The sequence below is a fragment of the Pseudorasbora parva genome, chromosome 6 (assembly GCF_024679245.1).
Source record: "Pseudorasbora parva isolate DD20220531a chromosome 6, ASM2467924v1, whole genome shotgun sequence".
NCBI classification, from domain to species: Eukaryota; Metazoa; Chordata; class Actinopteri; order Cypriniformes; family Gobionidae; genus Pseudorasbora; species Pseudorasbora parva.
The window spans coordinates 22982514-22992584 of NC_090177.1; the positions used below are offsets into that span (position 1 = coordinate 22982514).

Sequence of the window (10071 nt, forward strand, 5' to 3'; positions counted from 1 at the left end):
CAGTAGTCTGGCTAGGAAATTGTCATTTAAAAGTTGTTGTTGCAGCCCTCAACTGATGTTGATGTTGTCATGTGTTTTGGCCTGAAGCTCCACCCTCCACCGATCTACCAATCATGAAGTCAGTAGTGTTTGGATATCTGGGTTTCCAGCTCTGCTCTAGTCACCACAGCTGCAGATCTACAAACATGCCTGCTGGATCCTGCAGCCAATCTGGCAACCTTTGAGTCAGGGGGAGGGGGAGAGGGGATGGTGATTGTAGTACCAGTTTTGGCCACAATCTTATATACACTTCCTTTAAAGGGATACTCCACCACTTTTACATATTAAACTATGTTATTCCCTTAAAGAGGGGGTGAAATGCTGTTTCATGCATACTGAGCTTTTTACACTGTTAAAGACTTGGATTCCCATCCTAAACATGGACAAAGTTTCAAAAACTAATGTTGGACATTTGATGGAGTATTTCTGTTTCAAAAATACTCCTTCCGGTTTCTCACAAGTTTCGGAGATTTTTTTCGAGTATGGGTCGGCTTGACGTCGACAGAGCGGAGGGTCCTTGTATGGGCCGTACGGGCTCTTCTCCCGGAAGGGTGCGCGCACGTGACTAGAGCCTAGAGCGGGAGAGAACAAACACACCCATAAACACTGCTCTCAAGGTGCAGATCCACTCATCTATGAACACTTCTGACGCACCCTATGGTCGCACCACACTCCACTTTATTCCTATGGGTGACATCAAGCGACTTCAACGCTTCAGCACAGCATTCTGGGAAGGCAGCGCTGCATTTGAACCGATTTGAACGCAGAAATGACGGGAAGCTTCATAACATCGCTTCAGTCTTGTCGCAAAAGTGGATCTCCACGGTCACTGCTGTCAAAGGACTTCACGAAATCAACAGTTGACATGAAGGATGCAATACTACTCTATAGGTACTCAAGATTGACTGAAACTGAGTGTTTCACCCCACCCACCCCCACCCCCCTTTAAGCCCCAGTGCCCCACAAAAGGCACAAAAACTTTAAAAAGCATCATCAATGATTCGTGCACTATATTATAAGTGTTCTGAAGCCATTCCATACTTTAATGTGAGGTACAGATGAATATTTAAGTCATTAAATTCAAGTTTACATCAATGCTGCAGCTGTCAGTCACTTCTAGCCTGACAAGCCAGACCCACATCAAGATGTTTGGTCTGGAAACTCACCATTGACAGCTCAATCCGAGGGGCGGGATAAACGGTTGTCTTTCAAACTCTCTCGTGCACGCAATTGGATAGCGCTACAACCAACCAGAGCAACGAAGGTGAAACAGAGCTTGTTGACAGCCGTGTACATTCACCATATCCAGTCGGCTAAACTCCGAACACATCTTCCCTTTTTAAGAATGACTTCAGTGCCGTTCTTTGTTCTTTTCTCAGAGAAAAGCTTAACTCAAGTCTTCCAGAGTCGCGGTCAGAGCTGATTCGAAAGACCGCCGTTCGCCAGTTTCTGTGTTTACTAGAAGCACGCAAACTCAACTCAGCCGTCATCATTATGGCCCCGCCCACCGACTCTATACACGATGTGATTGGCCCGGCAAGAGTTAGGGGAATACAGAAGGGTATTGAGAGTTGCTAGACGACACTCGCGGGCAGATTAAATTTGCTGCCTCTAGGGTGCGTCTAGATTTCTAGGCTGTCACTTCCCATTCAGCTTTCAAACTGTGTGTCGCGTTCGGTTACGACACTCAACACGATGAAACTCTCCCCAAGATTATTTATTGTTTGTGTTATTATGCTTGATCTGTAGATAACGCTCTAACGTTATGGTTTCTCAAAAAAATGACTATCTGCTGGCGTTTATTGCTGTAAATCGTGTTACTTTCTAACGGGTGTCAGTTAGATCACAACACTGGACTAGTTATTGTATTGTTCTTCACACACAGTAACTGAAATGTTAAACTGTTAAAATAAAGGCTTATAAGAATACTGCATAGATACACTAAGCGTCAATATATCTTGTTTTGAACTTCTCAATGCGGACTGAGCGCGGCGCGCTGTGAGCGTCTATGGCTGTGAGCTCGTGTTGCTTCAAGTGGATTATCCTGCGCACAGGATGCGCATAAGCGCTTTGTGCCGCTCTATATTATAATACTTTTGCGCTATGAAAGCCTTATTAATAGCCTTCCTTGTTCTGCCCTATCTATATGTTGCTGTCTCATTAAAAAAATGCACTATACATTTAAACTAAATGTAATTTCTTAGTATATAGGCCCTATTTCCATAAATATATTTACTTGTTTTTCATGAATGTATTTTGTGTAACATTTTACCAGATTTACAGCTACACTTATTCACTTTTGTGGTTTCCTTTATCCCCCCCCCCCCCCTAAATGTTTAGATTTTATACAATTATTGTGCACTCGTCATTTTGTTACCTTTTCTGCTGAATTCTAATTTAATCTAATTTATTCACCATCTATATGTAGTAGTAGGCTATTTTTGTCATAGATTGTGATTTTTTTTTTTTTTTTTTTTCATTTGTAATGAAGTCTGTATTTAGTTGATTGTGTTTAACTCAAAAAAGAGTGATTTTCAATTCAACACACTAAGGTTTAGAAATTTTAAATAGAATTTTTAAACAAAACTGCATTGGTATCGGATCGGTTTAGTATCGGTATCGACAGATACTCAGAATTTTTAATATCGGATCGGTTCTGAAAAAATGGCATCTGTGAATCCCTAAGAGTGCATTTTTTTCCTGGTTTCTGCTACTCTGTGTAATATCTAAATCTTTGTATTTGGGGCACTTTTTGCGTTTCTTCGCCTTCATGACAGATCGCTACATGTACTCCTCAGTTGTAAGTCGCTTTGGATACAATTGCAATGTACATGTAAAATCTAAATATATAATGTTAACAACACAAACGTATAGTGAATCAAAAGCTTTCCAGGGATAATGCCATGATGTTTTTTTGTGTCGGTGTGTGTGTGTGTCTCTTACAATGTATGTCTTTTTAAATTATAAATTACTATAATCATTAATTACTGTAATAATTATTCTGGTGATAGTTAAATTGAGGCCTTAATACATATAAACAATTAAGCTAAGAAGAGGACTAATGCATGCTTGTTTTATATATATTGTATGCATATATAAATTTAAAATGATTAAATGTAAATATTGCATGTATTGTTTGATACCAAATATTACCAAAGAGCGATATGGTGATGATGTTCAAAATTTTTGAATTGTTAATGTAAAACATTTGTTTGTTCGATTTGGGAAAATGCAGGCCACAAAGACAAAAATCAACTGTTTATGTTGAAAGTTATTAGAGACTGAAAATACTGTAAAATAAATTTAAAATATAAAAAGGAGGATCTACTTTTTTCTCCTTTTTTATTCATTTTTACTTATTTTTGTGCGTGTGTGTTATTGTTATTATGTTGTATAAATTATGCTGTGGAAATTGTCCAGTGGGTTAGTGTGGTGGGTTTTGATATGTCTAACACAAAAAATAAATAAAGTTTTTAAAAAGATACATTTTGTAATTAATTTGCCAGGTCAGGGAAAAAATACTTTTCATTACTTCCTGTCACAAATCATGAAATTAAATCATAATTATTATTTTCGGTTTAGAAAGAAATAAAAACAAATCTAGTTATTTTAAACATTTTAAATATAGAAAAACTGACAAACTTTTCATTATAAAGTTATTATCTAGTCGTAGTTTAAGCTTTAGAACAACAACAATATTCGATTAAATATATTATTAATATAAAAGTTAAAATTATTATAATTTATTATTAAAAACAATAATAATAATATAAACAGTAACAGCAACAACAACAAAATTATTTGATTAAAGGTACACTATGTAACGTATGGCAACAAAACTGCATGTATTTTGTGGAAGAACATTGTTTTGGTTGTGCTTTGGCTCTGTCTGTCAGTGCGGATGTCGCTTTCTCAACTAAAGAAAAGGAGAGCTTATCCTACTGCTCATAAAACATTCACTACGGGCTTAAGATATTTGCAGATGAAAAGGATGTCAAGTTGACTATAGCTGAACACATTACTGCAGCTTCAGCCATTAATTCGTTCAAAATAAATTCCAGCACAGTGCTACAACAAACCATGAAATAACCATTTACATAACGCTTTACTCTGATAGAGAGCTGCATATGGCAATTTGTCTGTTCAAAAAAAAATCTTACTCGCCTATTGAGTAATAAAAACACCATCTCCACGTCACCTTTACAAAATTTCATCCCTCAGTTCTTGCCATCTCAGCCAATGTTGATTCTGGTTTTATTTCAAGCTCCCATCTCTTCGAATGGGGAAACATCAAATTCTCCAAAATGCCAAGCTTCCAATTAAATTTCATATTTAAAATCACCAGTGAAATCTGCCAACTGCATTTGTCAGCCTGGACAAAGCTAATGAGCATGCAGAGGATTTTACGCGGCAGTCAACGTCACTTAAGTCCTGACTCCTGACTCAGAGCAAGACGTGAGGGTTTAGGGTGCCATTTGGGATCCAGCCATAACTGAAGCTGGTAGGTCACATGATAATGAAAACATGGCAAATGTAGTATGTCCAGATTACATTCATAAAACATACTTAGCAGTTGTGAAGTAATTACTTATTCGAAAAATAAGTATCTACTCAAGAGTCTTCGGGCAGCCATAATTTACGGATATGATGAGAAACGCGCTGATTTGTCATGTTAGTGGGTCTGGGTTAGGGCTGGACGATATGGCCAAAATTCATTTCACGATATTTTTCTTAATTTCGGTCGATACAATATAATTCCGATATCGATATGAACTATATAAAAGCTTTAGAAAAAACTACTAAGAACTGCCACAAAGGATGTCTGTACCTACAAACTTCTGAAAAATGTATTTGCCAAGTCTATGAATAGTCCTCCTATAAAACTATATAATTTTTTAGAAATAAAACCAGTACAAATAAATTAATGTTCACCTTTTATTTGTATTTAGCCTTTATATGAAAAAGAAATGTGAAATCAACATCAAATAAACATAAGACTCTCACTTTATTGATATTAATATCTTTAAGTTTAAACTATAATATAGGCTGATTATTTTATTCTTAATATAGATTAAACAAAAGTGCTTCAGCCAGGATTCAGCCTGACTCAGAATATTCTAGCGGATGGATCTCCTTCAGATGGTGGATCTGCTTCACAGCGTACAGTGCTCCTATGCCGCAGACGCAGTTTATTGAGCATTTTCTTTTAAGTTTTAAATTTCAGTGAAGAACAATTCATAGCGCTCTATTTTCCATTTCTGCAAAACTATAGCATATATTTAATGCTGCTGTTATTTAATTAAAAATGCAGTAAAAAACGTAATACAGTGAAATATTATTCTGATCTACATCATCTGTTCACTACGTGAACATATAGTAAAGTGTCATTTATTCCTGTGATCAAAGCTGAATTTATCATCATTACTCCAGTCTTCAATGTCACTCATCACTCATATTAGGATTTGATGGTCAACAAACATTTATGATTATTATCAGCTTCATGGGCGTAGATTACGCGGGGGACGCGGGGGACGTGTCCCCCTCACTTTTAATAAAATGTATTTTCGTCCCCCGCACTTTTACTGGGTCTCACCGATACTAGTCGACCCGCTCCGAGCGGGATTCGAACCGGTGTTACCCTGTGCGGGGGCGGGCAAGTTAACAGAGACGCTAAAAACAGCTCTCTCTAATCTCGGTTGATTGCGCGCTTCTTGAGGTCTCGGGCAAGTGTATTTACATAGAAACCAATGTGAATACATCAAGATTTCAATTCAGAGACAAAAAATAATCTATGCATGACCTGTAATTTTATTCGCATCTAAATATGAGGAGGGCGATTTTAAGGTTATATCATTGAAGATCCTGTCACGCTGGAGCTGCAGCTGAAGGAAAACAATCGTTATGATGATGAAACGTGACGACGACCATCAGACGAGTGCGACAATATATGCTTGATGTGTGTTTTCCCAAGTCATCTCAATGTAGGCTATTTATTGACAATAAAGTATAGGCTATCATATGAAGAATGCAGCTTTTAATGTTTAGTATCTTCTGCTCACCACGGGTGCATTTATGTAATCAAAAATAGTTCAAACAGTAATATTTTGAAATATTATTACAAATTAAAACAGCTTTTTTCCTATGTGAATATATAGTAATTTATTCCTGTGATCAAAGCTGAGTTTATCATCATTACTCCAGTCTTCAGTGTCACATGATCCTTCACTATTCATTTTCATATGATGATTTTATAATCAAGAAACATTTATGATTATTATCTGTGTTGAAAACAGTTGTGCTGCTTAAAAATGTTGTGGAAACCATGATAGCCACGTAATACATGTTATTTTTCAGAATTCTTTAATGAATAGAAAGTTCAATGGATAGCATTTATTTGCATTCATTAAATAAATTATCTTTTGTAATTTTAAAAATATCACTTGTGATCAATTTAATGCATGTCTGATCAACAAAAGTATTAATTTCTCTCTTTTTTTAATTTTACCACAAATGTTTAGATGGTTTCCACAAAAATTAAGCAGCACCATGAGCAGCACAACTGATAATAATCATAAATGTGTGTTGATCATCAGATCCTCATATGAGAATGATTAGAGAATGATTACAATCATAAAATTGGCACAAAAAATAGGAGAATAATATTATAGATATTAATTATTGGTTATTGTTCAGCAGTGTATTTGATATCTTGCCCAATTAAAAAGCAAGAGATGCGATAAATTATATTGGTCCAAAAAAAATTGTATTACGACATTTCTGTCCCCCTCACTTCTGAAAAGATGGCTACGCCCCTGATCAGCTTTCATATATTGTCGCAATCGTCTGACTGTTGTCGTCACCTTTCAGGTCATAGCGATTGTTTTCCTTCAGCTGCAGCTCCAGCGTGACAGTAAGTTTCTACGAATCCGCTTCTGGACTTTCTGTGAGAGCGCCCTCCTCATATTTAGATACGAATAAAATGACAGGTCATGCATAGATTATTTTTTGTCTCTGAAATTAAATCATGATGTATTCACGTTGGTTTCTATGTATAGGCTACACTTGCCCGTGACCTCAAGAAGCGCGCAATCAACCGAGGTTAGAGAAAGTGGTCTTAAAGGGACGCGGAGCTCGGCGGCGCACCGCGTCTTTAAAATTCGAACACATTGTTTTCAATGAGTGTTCGCACACCGGGTGGCGGCATTCAGTCAGTGTCATGTCAATCTTGAGTACCTATAGAGTAGCATTGCATCCTGCATATCTCCGAAAAGTCTTTATTTTTTTAATAATTATATAAAAAAGATGCGCTGTTCCGAGTCTTTCCGAAAAAAGCCGAGCGGGTGGGGGCGTGTCGTGTGAGCGGAGCTAAATAATGACGTGTGCAGCAGCGCACTGCTATTGTGTTGAGTCGAGTGCGTCGTAAAGCTGTGTCATCCCTAACAGCGGGAAAAAAACTTTATTCAAAATAAAAATATGGCTTTTAATCAGATACAGCCATACATCTATGATCCGGAATCAGACCCAGAGGCTGCAGTTGAACAGGAGCAGCAGCAAAAACGACTAGAGCAGGACGTCTGTATGTGGTACAAGTTATATACTAACTATATAATATGCTTAGCGGCTTGTGTTATTTACATATTTATACTTGAATTATATCGTCGTATTTTTGTCTTTGAAGGTGTACATGTGGGAAGTGCAGTTGTGCACGTGTGTTTGTGTGTTTACGCGTGGTTTGTGTAGACAGTAAGCAGACAAAAAAAAACACAGACATTTGAAGCAGTCTCACTCACCCTTCTAACGTTGGGACTGCTCCATCATTCAGCATTAGGCGATTGGGAAAATCCGGCGTCGAGCTGGGCCTTGTTTATGAAACAGTCGGCACCGAAATGCAGCGAACAGATATAAACATTCGCGCAACTCAGTTGCTGATCCGGAAAAGCAAATTACATCCACTGTTGCCTTAACGCGGGGTTTTTGGCGAATCTGTGCAGGACTGTCTTGGTCTGGCAACCAAAAACGCACTTTTTTGGTGACATTGTTATGTGCACATCACCTGTCCAGCATCCTACGAGCCAGCGCTTTGATGGGCGTAGCCTGTTACTTTCGCTCTCTCCCTCTCTCTCTCTCACGCTCTTCCGGTAGAATTGTCCGTAAGGCCCATACAAGGAAATTCCGCCCCCATTAACGTCAAAGGGGACGCATGATCTCAAAAAACTTGCTGAAACTTATGACTAACCGGAAGTAGTATTTTTGACAAAGAAATACTCCCATCAAACGTCCACCTTAACTTTTGAAACTTTGTCTATGTTTAGTATGGGATTCCAAGTCTTTAACAGTGTAAAAAGATCAGTATGCATGAAACAGCATTTCACCCCCCCTTTAAGCTTTTCTCTGAGAAAAGAACAAAGAACGGCACTGGATAATTTTTAAGAAGGGAAGATGTGTTATGAGTTTTGCCGACCGGATGCGGCGAAAGTTTGATCTTTCAATTTGCTCTGGTTGGTTGTAGCGCTATCCAATTGCGTGCACGATGGAGTTTGAAAGACAACCGTTTATCCCGCCCCTCGGATTGAGCCCTGTCAATGGTGAGTTTCCAGACCAAACATCTTGATGTGGGTCTGGCTTGTCAGGCTATCTGGCTCTGCATTTTTCTCACGAAAACCACTTATATTAGCCTGATGTGGTCATACTCAATTCTAGTCAGAATACGAGTCTGAAACTGCTCCATTGGGCTGTGATCATGGGGCGTGTTTCAATCGAACCAGGAAAGACATCAGTTGGATAGACCTACAACCAATCAGAGCAACGAAGCGACGTCAACAGAGCTCAACTGCACTGTGTTGCCAAGTCCGCATTTTTTCCCCCGCGGGTTGTTTTCTATCTCGTGGCTTGAAGCGACTATTATGTGATATATAGACTCATGAGTGCGAATTTTAGCAGGCAACCTTGCCAAAATAACTCACATTTTACCCCCCCAAACACAATTTTTCCCCAGAGAACCCCCCGAGAAGCACTCGCGCTGAAATCAGGCTGGAATACACGATCTTTGCCGGTATTGTAAAAAAATTATTTAATGATACACAGAGTAGGCCTACTTACCCAACATGATCATCATTTCTGAGAGAAATTGTGAAGGTGAATGCATATACAACAAAGCTCTCTGTTTAAGATTAGAACAAATATAATATAAGCCCCTTTGATGATGTGCATGATTACCTTACTGTTTATCATCTGTCCGTCGTCTAAAGCCCGCCCTGATGATCTCATTGGTATGTTCGGAGATAATTACTCCTATGGTGCAAGGCCAGACCGAACTGCCCGACCTAAAAAAAAAAATGTGGGCGGGGCTAAGTTTGGCTGGCATCCAGGCTACACTTATATAATACAATACTATGAAACCGTTTTGGTGATTAATGGAGGCCTATACTCAATTAAATTTTGTTAAAGGCCCACTGAAACGCGCAGCATCATTCAATGTGTTGAAACTAGCCAGTCTTTCGTTAATACCACGGTATAACTAATTGTTACACAGCCTTGTTTGGTTAAGCCAGTTAATCATCATAATCTTCCCACTGAAATGCATTCTGTGCAAAATTCAAATGGGCAGGGCGTAGTTCATGGGGGGAGGTAAAACAATAATTTTGAAACAATAATTTTATTCAAAATCAAATATGAGTTTGTCATAATAAATCAGACAAAAATACTCCCCCCTCCATTGAACCGCCCAACCAATGAGTCACACTCACCAAAACAACACGTGTTTGAATCGGAGAGCGCATGGGTAACTTTAGCGTCAAAAAATTAAGATAAGCGCTGAACAGTGGACTATATTTACCTGCTTGTCTTATTTGTTTTGTTGTCTGCACCGACCCGACTCGCGCATATGATCGGCGCTGCGCTCTCTTGTCTGAAGTCTAATTTTAGGCCAGAGCCGTGTGTGTGTGTGTGCGCGCGCTGCTGCAGTGCGTGAAACTAACGATAAACCAGACTTCATTCGCCTCAACTGAAAACATATTTACACTGAATCGTTTC

The 10071-nt window shown here is 38.5% G+C and overlaps 1 protein-coding gene across 1 annotated transcript in view; it reads right to left on the bottom strand.

The window, feature by feature from the left end:
• Positions 1–9341, bottom strand: part of samd11 (sterile alpha motif domain containing 11) — a 111611-nt gene extending 102270 nt beyond the window's left edge. The window contains exon 1 of the mRNA XM_067446257.1: positions 9256–9341. The gene's annotated coding sequence lies outside the window, so the exon portion shown is untranslated. The remainder of the gene's footprint in view (positions 1–9255) is intronic.
• Positions 9342–10071: the final 730 nt, after the last annotated feature.